Raw genomic sequence first — 14232 nt, 5'->3', positions numbered from 1 at the left:
TTGCACTTGTTTGCCTGTCACTCTGAAAGAAAAAATGTGAGTGCTTGAATACAGTGGGAGATTTCCCAGTGCTTAAGAATCAGCTGCCCTGCTGCGGTTCACTCTGTAATCCTTGGGTTGTATCAGAAAGCTATTATCTGGCCCAAATGTGTTGGGTACAAATACTTGGTACCCAAGTGAATTGAAACTTGCTAGGCCGTTTCTTGTTGGCTCTACTGCATTCATGAGTGGGAAATTTATTTGTTGATGCATTTATCTCAATGGGTTGCCTAATTAAACTTGCAGATTTTCCACCAATTATAAAAGAGAAAAGTTTCTATTCTAAGTCCTAGTGCTTTTATTAGAATTTTCCAGCATATGTAAAACAATTAACTACCAGTGCACGAAAAAGGACAACAAATAAATAACAAAATACAGCATTAAAGGAGAGAATGCAACTTTGGTGTGCAGAAGATAAACAGTATTTTTATATTAATTGTATAGTGACAGTGATAGTCATGGGAATCTGATAGATTCAGATGTGAGTAGGAACATATCCTACTCTGTTTCAGTCTGCAAAATATAATGAGAGCTTGTGAACATGGCCATTCAAGAAAAGAGAATTAATGTATTTTTCTAACAAGTCACATCTATATTGATGTGTTCACTTGGAAGGAAAACTTTTATTTGGTGGTGTAAGTTCACTGCTGTGTATTTTTAGGACTCCCAGTACTTACTAGCTACATGGATCCAGTGTGAGCTTCTCACATTTGTTTGGTCCCACTATGTTCAATCCTTAGAGCTGCTGAACACCTGCAATATTCATGGAAATTAACAGAAGTTGCAGGTGCTCACAGCATCTTTGGAGTAGAGCTAAGAAAATGAGGCCTATATGTGCCATTTTTTGTTATACAGAGAGTATTGAGGAAACTAACAAGCTGGTAGATTCTTTTCCCAGGAGAGGAATCAAAAGAAAGGAAATATTTTCCTAACCCCTAAGCATCTGGAAGGAAAAAACTCACCAATAATATATGATGTAAAGAGGCAATCTAAAGTACATGATATTAAAAAAAGGATAAAAAAAAGTCTTAGAAAAATAGAGTTTATTCTATTTTGTTCTGCTAAGACATAATGACTAATTACTAGTAAAGTGTTAAGAGTGTTGTCATCACAATCTTATGTGCTGCTGGAAAAATTTACCTGGGGATGAAATTGCACTTTTTGTGTTATAAGCTGATTCTTCAGCTTTTTCAGACCAAATACTAAAAATGGGGCATATATGATGTCTAAACAAAGATGACAGTTTCTCACTGAGAGCAAGTGCTTAAGAGTACCCTGTTATGGCCCCAAAATATTTTTAGCAAGCCCCACCTGGTTTAATGTGAACACAGTCAAAATTGCATAGGGTATACATACTATTGCTAATTTTGTGTGACATTTTAACACATGTAGTGCTATCTAAATTCTAAGTTAAATTCTTATTACTATCTTAAGAGGACATTTGCAACAGTTTAGGATAAAAAGCACATCTGTAGGATCAGCACAAATGCTTTTCTACTGATTCAAAAAGGTCTGAATAAATTTGCATGCCCCCCCTCCCCTCAGCAACTTCTCAGGCTCTTTTAGTAGTGTTCAGGCACTTTGTAGTCTGTGCAGGCAAAGACAGACTTAGAATAATAACTATCAAGAGGTTTATATGACAAGTTTGCATTCAACAAAGTCAGTTGCTGTCTGCTCTCAAAGCTGTTTCAAAGCTCTGGATGCCTGAATACCTATGAGCTTTTGTTTACATGATGGAAAAATCCCTGACAGTAATCAAGATGAATAAAATTATTTTTCTTCATGGTTATTGCCAGAAGTTCTTCCATAATGTAAACCATATCCTAAGTATGATGCACTCTTGTTTTGACAATTATTAGGCCTAGCATAAAGGACACAGCCAGCATAAAGATGAACCAATAACCAAATTGTATTGGATACAAAAGGGTCAGTACATGGGTGAGCACTGGGGGTACAAACAAGTCAGTCAGATTATACATAATCAGCATCAATCCCACTGACCCCAACAACAACACCACACAACCAACAATGGGTGGAATAAATGGTGAAATGCAGTCTCCCATAGAAGGGACAGGAGACAACTGAGTCAACAAGCCAAACACATAAGACCAAGGAAGCCACATACTGAATCTCTACACAGCCCACATTTACAAAAGCCAGACCTGGCTGGAGCCCAGTCCCAGGGAGACAGGAGGGCCTTCCCCAACACAAAACTCTGCACAGGGCATCCACCTCACAGACAGACACTGCCCCTGCCTGCAAGTGGTCCCAGCTTTTATCCCCAAGTGGGACACCTGACCTTTGCTTACTCAGTGCAGACACCTGGGGCTCATTTACCCAATGGCTCTCCCTGCAAGGCCGGCACCACCCTGGAGGGAAGCCTAAAGGTAAACTCACCCCCCCTTGGTGAAGGGCTGTGGGAATCACCCATATGTCAACCTTAATTTGGGGCTTGGGGTTGAAACCCCAGCATTTCAAGTTTTTTGATAGAAAAGAATCTCTATTTTCTTTCAGTGTGATAGAGAGCTATCTATCTTGATGTGCTCCTTAAGAAATAGTGGGTATACCTGCTTTCCCTCAGGTGTTTGCTTGATTCCGTTCGTGGCACACCTATGCATTCTGTAGCAGATTTGGAGTGGTTTATTTTTCTTAGGACTGAAACCTGTTCTTGGATGGATGCAGGGTATGTGTACAACCTTAATATCCAAGAGTATGTTGTAGCCCTAAGATCTCCAAGCCTGCTTTTATGACAATAAACTTTAATTCTACAATTCAGATTCATGTCTTAGAACATCACACCACAAAAAAATTTTGCACTGTTTTAGTTTCTGGGATTTTAGTTTCAAATTTTTTTCTGATTAAATATTAAGGGGTTTTTATTATAAATTATCTTCTTCATTGGCATGATTTGTTAATTTACTGTTAAAAACAACTATCAGCTTAGAGGTAAAATGCTTTACTATGTCATGATGGAGTTAAAATCTTGAGACTCAAAATATGTATGTCGTATGATGGTGTAAAATCTGCACAGGGGAAGCATGCTAAATATATTTGGCTTGGTAGCAGCTATATGTCTTTTTGATGATTGGAGTATTCTTTCCTATCAATATTTATTGGTTCAGATATACTTTTTTTCTAAAAACCATCCTAAGTGTGTCATTATATTGCCAGAGACCACTGATACTAAGGGCAAGTGGTAAAATAAGACCAGCACCAAGGATGTCTTTCCTGCTTATGTGTGAAACAGCCAACTTAGTATGGTGCTTCAAGCTTCCTTTTCTTTGAGAAGTAGCCAAATATGCAAACTTTGTTAGCATCTTTAAATCTCTTTATCCCACGCATCTTATCTTACTGATATATGTCCTCCTTGCTGATACAGCAAGATTTTCTAGTGCTCTGAAAGGAGAGAAATCCATGCTAGCCTATGAGCCATTTTTAGTGTCCATAATCAAATCAGAACAGAAATATAGTTGCCCAGACATTTAAATTGGCCACCTAACCCTTAGAACTGTGACTTTAGCTTCCTTGGTTTCTGAGATCTATTCAAATGTTGCAAAATTCCCATACTTCCTGCTGGATGGGTCATGGCCTAAATCTCTGGGATCCAGCTGCAGTTCCCTCACCATCTGAAATAATCAACTCAGTTTGGTGGTTCTATATTCTGTATCTCCAGGCAACTGCTGAATAAGTTTGTTTCTTTGAATGTGCTTATCCCTGGTTGTTATCTTTGTCAATGTAGTATTTCAGCATACCATAAGAAAAGGACTAAAATCTTCCTGAGATTTAGAATGCTTCAGAGAAGTTGCACTGCAGTTATGCTTCTTGTTGCTTTCTTCCTTAAAGTCTTGAAATGAATTCCTGATGATCAGACAGATTAATAAGCACCAGACAGCCTGAGAGGCATAGGTTATTAAAAAATACTAGGAACACAAAGATTTCTCCATGTATAACTATTGAAATCCATTTATCAGACGTCTTCAGTCAGTTCAGTCTGTAGTTACTTCAGTCAATACTATCATTAATAGGTCTACAAAATTTTGTCCAGTGGTTTATGTTCCGCAGGTGGATTTTTCTCATAAAATAGTTTTGATACTCATCAAAACAGTAAATGACTTCAACTAATTGCTATGAGTGGCAGCTACTTCTAGATTTATTTATTTTTGATTTAACAATTTTAAGTTGTTTTATCCAAGTGGAATCCTACTATATACCATAATTTCCTCAGAACTGTGGATTTGAAAGAAATCAGAAAATGGTTTGTAGATTACCAATGAAACTTAGAAGAAATTGAAATTGTACTGAATAAGTGTGATCTTGGGTAGGAAAGCACAGTATTTGTACTGATTACATCATGAGGCATACAGTTGTCCAGAATTTGTTAAACTCACAAATACGAAACACACAGGCAAGATTATATGGGCACAATATCTCAAAGATTTGCAGTTACTGTAAAGTATATTACTATTCTTTATAAACTGTAGGAAGAAATGTAATTATCTTATTCAATGGAAATACAGGAAAGCAAGAATTTTCAGCGGGTAAACAGGAGATTCATATTTTAAACTTTCCTAACAATCTAGGAACTAGCTGCAAAGGTCAAAATTTTTTTGAGGGCAACAACATGATATATTTTTCGCTATAGGAAATTAAGTTCTTTTCTACACAACATTTATTTTGTACCTATTGTATATTCCATAGTTTTGGTCTATGCTTGCTTTTTTTTTTTTTTTTTTTTTAATAGTTTATCATTAAATTATCTCTTTCAGTCTTTTGCATTTACAGTCACAGTGGCTATGTATAGTAAGAAAGGACTTTTCATTTCCTCTTGTAACATGATAACAAGATACAATTATTTAATAACTTTGTTTAAAATTAACAGACTGTCCAAAAGCAAAATATCACTTCTAAATTTAACTGTGGATTAAAGAATTCTGCATGTGAAACCTGCGCAAACTTTTAACTTTTCGGTACAAAATTCTTAGTTTTATGTAAGTCTCTTTCTCTTTGCATCTGGACCAATATGAACTTACTCATGTAGATAAAGATGTTGTCAGGGCAGCAGGTACTGAGTTTCACATGGAATTTATCAAGAAAATCAAGATGCAGTAAATCTACTGAGCCAACAAATCAGACTGTTAGACGAAACCTCAGATTGCCTTAACACACCAACTGTCAACTCTTTCATGAATCGCTGATGAAAAGAGCAAAGCTGTCTGCTTACTGAATAACTCAGTAGTGTTTGGCACCAAAAGAGAAAATTTCAAAGAAGAAGAAGCAACAGATCACCTCTCCTGATTATGTAAACCTTCAGAAACAATAATTAAAATGTACTGTTGTAAATCTATGTTGTTTATTACACCTCCTATTATAAGAGTAATGAATAAAGACTGACAGCAGAAGCAGCCATGCTGTTTCTCAACTATAAATCCTAAATTCACTTAGAAAGGCTGAAGTCATCAAGAGGACACACGCAGATTTTAGAAAGTGTAGAATGAGCTGTACATTCCTTGGCTAAATGTGCCGTTTTCTAACCTTTTTATGCTGTAAGGCATGGGTATCAATTCAAAGAACACAATTCACAAAATATTCAGTGGACAGCATATAAACCAAGTTTTATCAATTTTAAGCTCTTCAGTGGTTATTTATTAGCAGACTATTCTTAACTAGCAAGGGTTATAAGGTTGGTTTCAGCAAAATTCTTGCTATGCTCTTTATGATTACAAATTTTAAATAAAAGCAAATTAAAAAATGTAAACCCTTACCTTCCCAGAAATTTTAGTTTTAATTTGAAAATATGAATAATGGTACAGTCACCTAGTGAAAATGTATGTCATTAAGATTAGCCCTAGACAGATTCTTAAGTAAAAAATATCTGGCCAACAAGAGCTTTAGAGAATTGCTCATTAGCTTGTCTTAAAAGTCACACTTCTTTTTAAAGCCACACTTCTGTAGTGATGTTGAACTTTTTTTTTTTTTTTAATAAACAGAATTCTATTGAGTTTATTTAGAAAAAGAAGGTATTCAAAGAAAAAAACTTTGAGAAGTGCCACTTTGTTTCTGTGTTATCCTCAAACATTATTGCAGGAGCAAGAGAAAAATGTAACAAGTGTATATAAAAGGTGATTTTTTGGATAACCATTCCATTTGCACAGTTAATCACATGAATCAAGTTTAGTGTCATCTATCAAAGCACCATCTATTGAAATCATGAGTTATGGAGAAAAGATTCTAAATCAGACATTTAAATAGCATTGAAATTGAAATAATCAGTTTTCTGAAGACATCCACGTCCTTTGAATAATTGTAATTTGTCTATGTAGAAAAGAAGGACAAGTTCAAGCATTCAGCATTATACAAAAAGTCCATAGATAAAACATTAACAGATATTAATATGAAACAATCCATTGCGTACACTTACATGTGAAGACCTTGTTTTCATCTGAGTCACTGGCAAATTTCTGTTGATTTCCATGGGAGCAGGCTTGGATACAAAAGCATCTATTGAAGACAAACAATGTGAAAGATCAAATATCTTTTGTAGAAAGACAGTTCCAAATTTACATTTGTGAAGGCAAAGAGATTATGTACACTTCCCTTATCTATAGGTGTTAAAGTTGAACAGTATAGAAATTTATCGTGAACACTGGTTCATCACTGAAATCTTCCTGACATATAGTAAGAGAAGGTTAAAATGGCTTTTTGCTTATTTTTAATTTCAGATATGTTTTTAATACATAACAATTCTCAGGATTTTATTTTCTCCACTCACTGGCCCTTTAACAATGGGAGCGCTGATTACAGAGTTAAATGGCAGTTATTGTTCCTAAGAATAACTCGTGTCACAGCTTGTACTTTCACTGAAGCCAATGGTAAAATTCCCATGAACTCTGTTACAGCTGTTTTTATGAATAAGGAAAGTAAGATTTAGCCTTAATTCTTCAAAAGGCAACATTTGTTACAGTACCTTAACAGAATATCTTCATAGCAAGATTTGACTGTAAACCTATATTGCCCTTCGTTCCCTTCTTGTGTGCAGAAATTTTATATAATGTTGTAAAGCAAAGAACTGAATTTATAAAAATGGTATGTTTCCCCAATTAGCCTCTTCTATCAGCACTTTGCAGGAAGTGCATCCCTTATTCATGAACTACGTGTTAAAGAAAGTAATGTTAATTACTAACTCTTTCTGCACAGTCCATGAATTCAATACAGAACCTATAAATGTAGACTGTGAGATGTAAATTTTGATTGATTTTTACAATTCCATTTAAGATGTATTTTCAGAATGGATTTCTACGAAAAACATTTTAAAAATATTATTTTACTGAAAATATTTTCCAGCAGGACTTAAAAATTATGTAACTGGAAGTAGGATCTCAGTGAAGAATTAAAATAATATTTCAGGTTTTCAGTGGGAATAATTTCTAAAAATTTACCTGTTTGTTATAATCTAGCATTTAGCCTTAAGACAACATAAGTTAAGTGTAAAATGTATCACAGTTATTAATTCACCTCTAGCATATTATTGAAATATTGCAGTTTCATATGTTGCTAATTTATTTTTCCTTGGCAAACTGTACCTAAGTTTCTGGAAGAGTAAATCTAGGAACATTCAAGTTTTTACACATTAGTGTTTTACAATTGTATTGAATGAAATAGGAGTATTGTGGTATGGTAAATAATGTAGTGTTTCTCTGTTAAAACAGCTGCCAAAATAAATCTGAATACATACAAGAGAAGATTACAGTTAACAGTAAGCACTTAATTTCTTACCAGTTTGTCACCAGAAGTTAATGTCAACTTAATTCACTGCTTTTTAGTCAGTTAAAGTTTGAGACCAGCTTTACATTCTGATTCTCCAGCTCAGGAAAGGAAAGACAGATCCACTCTACACCATGTGAAACTTCAGTATTATTACCTTGGGTCCCAAAGGACACATAAGCCTGTTGGTATGGTATCACCCCAAACTAATTCTATGCTTTGCGGTATCGCCAATTGACTCTGGTGAAGTGCTGCCTTGGTATGCCTGTACTCCTGCCTAGTCCAGGGTACGAGCAAGTGTATCCTCTGAGAATCAAGTCCGAGTTTTTGACACAGGAGCATGATCTAAAGAAGTACAGAAGGAAGAGCTTTGTTGCTTCTGTTTTCCCACTCACTGCTTGTGTTACACGTACAAGCACTTTGGGCTAAGAGTTTTCTCTTACTAACAGTAGCATGAACAGCGATGCTTGTGGCTGATGAGCAGGTCAATCATGGCTCCTGTAGAGCTGTTTCATGTAACTAGTGTCTGGGACACGCTGCCACCAAATGCTGGGTAATTCCAGTTATGGAAGTCAGCCTGATTTGTACCTGATGTGTCCAGTCATTGTAGTGAGTAGCCTTATTAATGCAGGGCAGTGGTCTGTCATTAAGGGAACTGTTGTGTTCTACAGTAAATTTCTCCAGGCTATACCCGTCCCCAGCTTATGTCAAGGATGATTTGCTTTTTGTTCATCTCAGCTCCAGGAAAGTTTGGGCATGCAGTTGTTAAGGTCCTGAAGACTGAGGACTTCACTCACCTGCTGATGTTGTGGGGTTTTTTCTATATTTTCTCTCTATGCACACCAGTGATTGGGTCCAGATGGTGAGAGAACAGTAAAACACTGTAGACAGAAACACAAAAACAGTGTAATCAAAAAATCTGATGATCTAAAGGCTCCTTGTTTTATTCAAATATCTTCAATTAGAACACTTTCCAGGTCTGAGTATCAGATCTCTTTTCCGTCACTAAAACTAAAACAGTGTTATATCGGAAAACAATTCTGTTCCTGCAACAGGTGGTTAGGATTCAGATGAAATACACATGCTTTGGTGTATCCATTCGAAAATATGGGTCTGAGAACTCTTATTTGAATTTTCATTGTGGAGATTGTTTCTCATTCATTCTCCTTTCTTCCTCCATATTTCTTCTACTTACTTTCTTCTTCCACCTTCATGGAAGGCTGGGGAAGGATATGAGCACTACTGCGTATCAACAGCAACAGCCAAGAGCTCAGTGTGCAAAATGCAAGTGACATTTTCTGGAAAGGCCCGTGTATCATGTATTATCAAAACTAAAGTGTGTGCACAGGCCTCTTCTAGGAGCTAAATTACAATACTGTCTAAAATTATTAAGTTTTCATGGCAAAGAATGGATGATTTTTCATTTTCTTTAATTGTCTTTTTCTTTCCCAAGAATATTTTTCCAGGACTTCTAGGAGAAGTGACACTGTGCTTTGCAATACAGTGGGGCATACTATTCCAGACTGTTCAGAGCGTTTTTTTATTGAACTATAGTGCTTCCCTTGAACAGCAAATTCACAGGCTTGCCATTGGACATTGCAATGCATATTATCATTCCCAGGTTGCCTGGAGGACGTTATTAAAAAGAACCAAAAAATAGATAAATAAACCCAATTTCTGTTCAGACAGGTGAGTATTATTATGTGTGATAAACCACAAACATCCTTCTTTGTTGGCAGAAAATCACCTTGGATGTACACTATCTGCATTATCACTACATTTGCATTCTGACAGTCCTCTTTGAAATGAAATGTTCTTTAAAGTGTTTTTCAAACATTGACCTCTCACTTGAAACATCTCCTCAGGGAAACTATCCTTTTGTATTAGAAATGTCATTTTTATCTTTAATTTTTAACTTCCATGGACTTTTCACCCATTCTTTCTGGTTAATTTTCTTTAGCTGTGTGATAATGGAGTGCTGGAGAGAAGTAGCATTTTCCAGTTGAAGTTTGCAACATATACTTTCAAGTAATCTAAATAAGCTTTCATATAGAGAAGAAATCTGAAATTTATTTTGTAGATGCTGAGAATGTCTGCACTTACTACAGTTTTAGACTTACAAAGTTCCAATGACAATATACGCAATCACTTCCTTCAGTTTGGATGGCATATGAAAACAAAACAGTGATGTACTGAGCAACATGAATTCCAGTGGTCTGCTCTCCTAAAAACTGAGACAAATTATTCTAGACAGGCAGTTTTATGTAAGACACAACTTATCAATGAAAACCTGAAAACCCTAATGTTTGTTATGAAAGCTAGCTACAGCCCCATCAATATTTTAAAGTTCTCTCTCATTCTTTTTGTGTCTAATCAATGTATCTTCTGTTGAAAGTGATTTTAGAAGTGTTTACATTCAGTTCCTGAAAAATTCCGTATTTGTCTTGGGTCTTAAAATGCCAGGGTTTTTTACTCCTGCAATTTGTTTCTGAGAAGATGCCCTAAAATGCACACAGGTAATAAATTACTGCCCATAACAAAACAAAACAAGCATACTTGAGTAAACACTATCAGAAGAATACTACAAAGCATTCTCATTTTCTGGACAGAATGTCATCTTTCTTTTTACAAAGAATACTTTTCATTGAGTGTGTATGTGCTACACAGAAGAATAGAAAAACAATGTGACAGATGAATTGATTTACTTGTTTTATGTGAATTCTGCTAGTAGGTGTAAAATACACAAATTACTTATATCTAATTTAAACCTTATTTGAAGAGCTAAAAATCAGCCTGCAAGATGCCTACCTGATCCTGCCTCGTTGCTTGCTGCTGAAGTCCCCCTGATGTGAATTGTACTAGCAGATCATATTTATCTCCCATATTTGTTGTCTTGAAGTATACATTAATTTCTCCAGGGAAAAACTGTTGTCTTGCAGATGGTTCACAAATGGCATGGAATGATTATTTACATTTTCCACTGCTTTGTTTTCTGACTGGATAATTTCTGCAGCAAGGCAAGATCTGTTTCTGAGACATTGGTTCATCTGCTTAGCCTCACTACTCTAGGCGTGTTTAGGCCACAAGGCATTTCATTGTAGTAAAAATAAGTGGAGAATATCTTAGAGGATCATGAGGTAGAACAAGAATGGTAAATTGAAGAAGAAGATTATGATGGAACATGAATTATGAACTATACTTCTGGCAACTATTAGAGCATCTGATCAAAATTAGCGGTTGTAACTACTCGTTTAATGTAGATAATTTATGAAAGTATTTATGGAACATGTACACAAAACAGGCACAAACAAAGCCAAAGAAATCTGTTCTAAAAATCAAATCGATAGTTAAAGTAAACATTTCTGAAACATATTTACCCCATACTTCTCTGCAAGATAAATGTGGTATGCGTAATATACACATTTAATATTTATACTCATATCATGATCAAATTAGTATGCCATGAACCAATAACAGAGGCTAGGAAGGAAATTCAGACATTTGATGCCAGAAAGAACATTGCATGATATGCAGATTGAACATTCAAAGCAAGCGCACGAAAAATAGCCAAATGTATAGTGAATCGGACATACCACAGGCTGTTTTGGAAACACAGCAACAGCAACAATGGAAAATTTTTAGACTTTGTTTAGCTAGAACAGAAAACAAAAGCAAGACTAATTTAATTAATTAATGAAAAAAAGATGTTGACCATTTGGAACATAGCAAATGTAAACCAAAATAATTGAATAGAATGGAAAGGAGAATTGTTTCCAGTTAGTGTATCTATTTTTACACATTGTATGCTCAACACACACAAAGTTTTATAAATAATTATCTCTAATGGGAAAACTCTAAGCCAACTCAGTGGGCGTTAAAGATGTGAGGCAACATGTCTGACTCAAATGTGCTTGAAGATGACTATTTGTTTTACAAAAATTACTGTGCTTGTACTGTCATGGTGTGTAGATACATACCTTGCAGCATGGTGCTCTGAACAGCACAGAGTGGTGAATTTCTGTCATTGATTCTACTGTGCCTAGATGGATATTTCATGGTTTTCACAAATGTGTGAGGATTTGATGAAAGTTGCAATTTAGACAAAGTCATAGTAATGTTTCCATTGAGTTTTCCCGTGTTTCTCTCTTTTCATTTTCAATTTCATTTTTCATTTCTGGAAAAGAAAGTCATCTTGTCTTTTTGTATTGTTTTAGTAAATATTCCCACTGCTCTCTATTGAATATGAGATGAGGTAATTCTGCCATGCAAGGAGTATCTTCTCAATTTCGATCCATTATATCAATCATTAATATGAATCTAAAAGTCATTACATAGTAACCCCAGGAGCCTTTTTCTTCCCATTTCCCATCCCCTTATGCAAGCCTGTTTTAACACTGGAATGCTCAGGGAAGGAGCAGTGTTGAAAATCTTTGATGGGATTTCTTAGAATGCATTTTCTGTCTGCTGTTTTTCCTAATAACTCCTGTGATAAATCCAAGGGTAATGTCTGTGCATGGGGTTTTTTTGTAATTGATAGAGAGCCCTTTTGGATTATCCTTCTGCACTAACAGTGTGAAACACCTAAGGAGGATCTGTTCCCACTCACATCTGAACTGAACAGAGACTGCTTCATCCTATCCTCTCTTTCTGGCTATCAGGCATTCAGAAGTCAATATTTTTAATGGTGAGAACAAAGATTTTATTTATTTATTTGTTTATTTTAATGTACCTTCTGATTTCGGAACTGCATGGTTCAGCTGAGTCACCATTTAAGGAGGGTGATACTTTTTTAAAAAGTAGAAGAGATTCTCTTGTAACCTCTTGACTCCAAGTACTGGCATTTGAAGGAAAACTGCCAAATGTGATTTCATAATGCTGCACCTTAATGCAGAAAATACTGGCAAAGGAAGAAAGGATGGAGTTCACAATGTCTATGGCTCTATCTGCTCTTGTGCTAAACAACTTAAAGTCGCCTTGACTTTTCTGATGTATGAAGTGTTGTGTGTTAGAAAGTTGCAGACTTATGGTAATATTTTATAACCACTTCTACAAAGGATACATGAAGGATACACATTAGTTTCAAAGTTTTGACCAGTTACAAAGATTTTTGTAATTTTGGGGGGAACAGAGATAAGCAGTTGAATTCTGCAGTTCAGGTTCTTTCTGTAGTTAGGTAAGTACTGAAAGGAGATTTTCTGAACTTTATGAAAGATGTTCATTTCATGTAGTTCTGTATGCATACTCTTCTTCAAGAATTTGTCAGAGTTTTCGTGAAATATTTTTAGATTTTCCTTTGTTAGTGTGAAAATTAATTACCAGTCAAATAATCAACATTCCTACCTGTATTCCTACCAGTCCAGGATTTCCTGTACAGTCTACACAAAAAGAAAAAATGAATCAATGAGGACATAATTCTTCTCTGTGTGACCTATAAACTCCTTTACTCAGTGTTAAAGAAAAGGAATTTTCCTGACCTGAATACCTTTTATGTGGAAAGTAGCAAGGACACCAGTACATTTTCTATTAAAAACAAGTATCAACAATCTAGTCTAGTTCTCATGCATTTTTCCCAGGAAGTTATATTAAGGATTTTTTTTTTTATTTATTTATTTTTTTTAATACAAATGCTCCTTTTATTGTAGTAGTAAGTATAAAAAAGTAGAAAATCAATCCATTGGCACAATATCTTTTTCACCATATAAAACAAATCTTGAATGTCAGAGTATCAAGCCTTCAAGGCATCAACTTTTAAAGTCACCACCCCACATTAACTAAGGAATGTTACAGTTATCTTAAAAGAATATTAAAATCCTTACATCTGCCAAGAAAAGAAGCTTAGATTCTGTCTGCTAGGTTTCCCTTCTTTCAGACATCACATTTGTGCCTATGTTATGTAACCATGTGTGGTATTATTATATATTTTTAAAGTCCTACCTGGACTTTAAAAGTCTTACTGGAAAAGAAAACTATGAATTCAAAGTATTGTACTAGAGGTTGCTCTTATTCCACTGGAATTTGTACAACTATGGTCTCAGGTTCCATGGAGCCCTCTGTTAACCTCGTGGCTTACTCCAGTTCAAAGCACTGTCTACATTGCAGCTTTCCGAAAATGGAAGTGCTTGACAGAGGCTTATTGTACAAGCTCAGTGTGGATTGTTTTCCCCTCAAGAAAACTTAAGTTATGTTATAGCACTGTAATTGCAGAATGATGATGACGTCACCTTGCCATGTTTCTGGCAATTTTCCAGTCTTCTAAACTTGCAGACCTCGGAAATCCATTTAGCTCCCCACAGAATATAAATTTTAGCATTTGCACATGGATTTAGTTCGCAACTGAAAGTTTCCTGTTCAATATCCACAAATTCTCTCCCCCAGATCCAGGCAGAATACCTGTGAAGGTTCAGAGAAAATATGCAGAGCTCTCCTCTGAGA

This window comes from Athene noctua, chromosome 3, assembly GCF_965140245.1.
Source record: "Athene noctua chromosome 3, bAthNoc1.hap1.1, whole genome shotgun sequence".
Lineage (NCBI taxonomy): Eukaryota > Metazoa > Chordata > Aves > Strigiformes > Strigidae > Athene > Athene noctua.
This window is presented reverse-complemented; position numbering follows the sequence as displayed.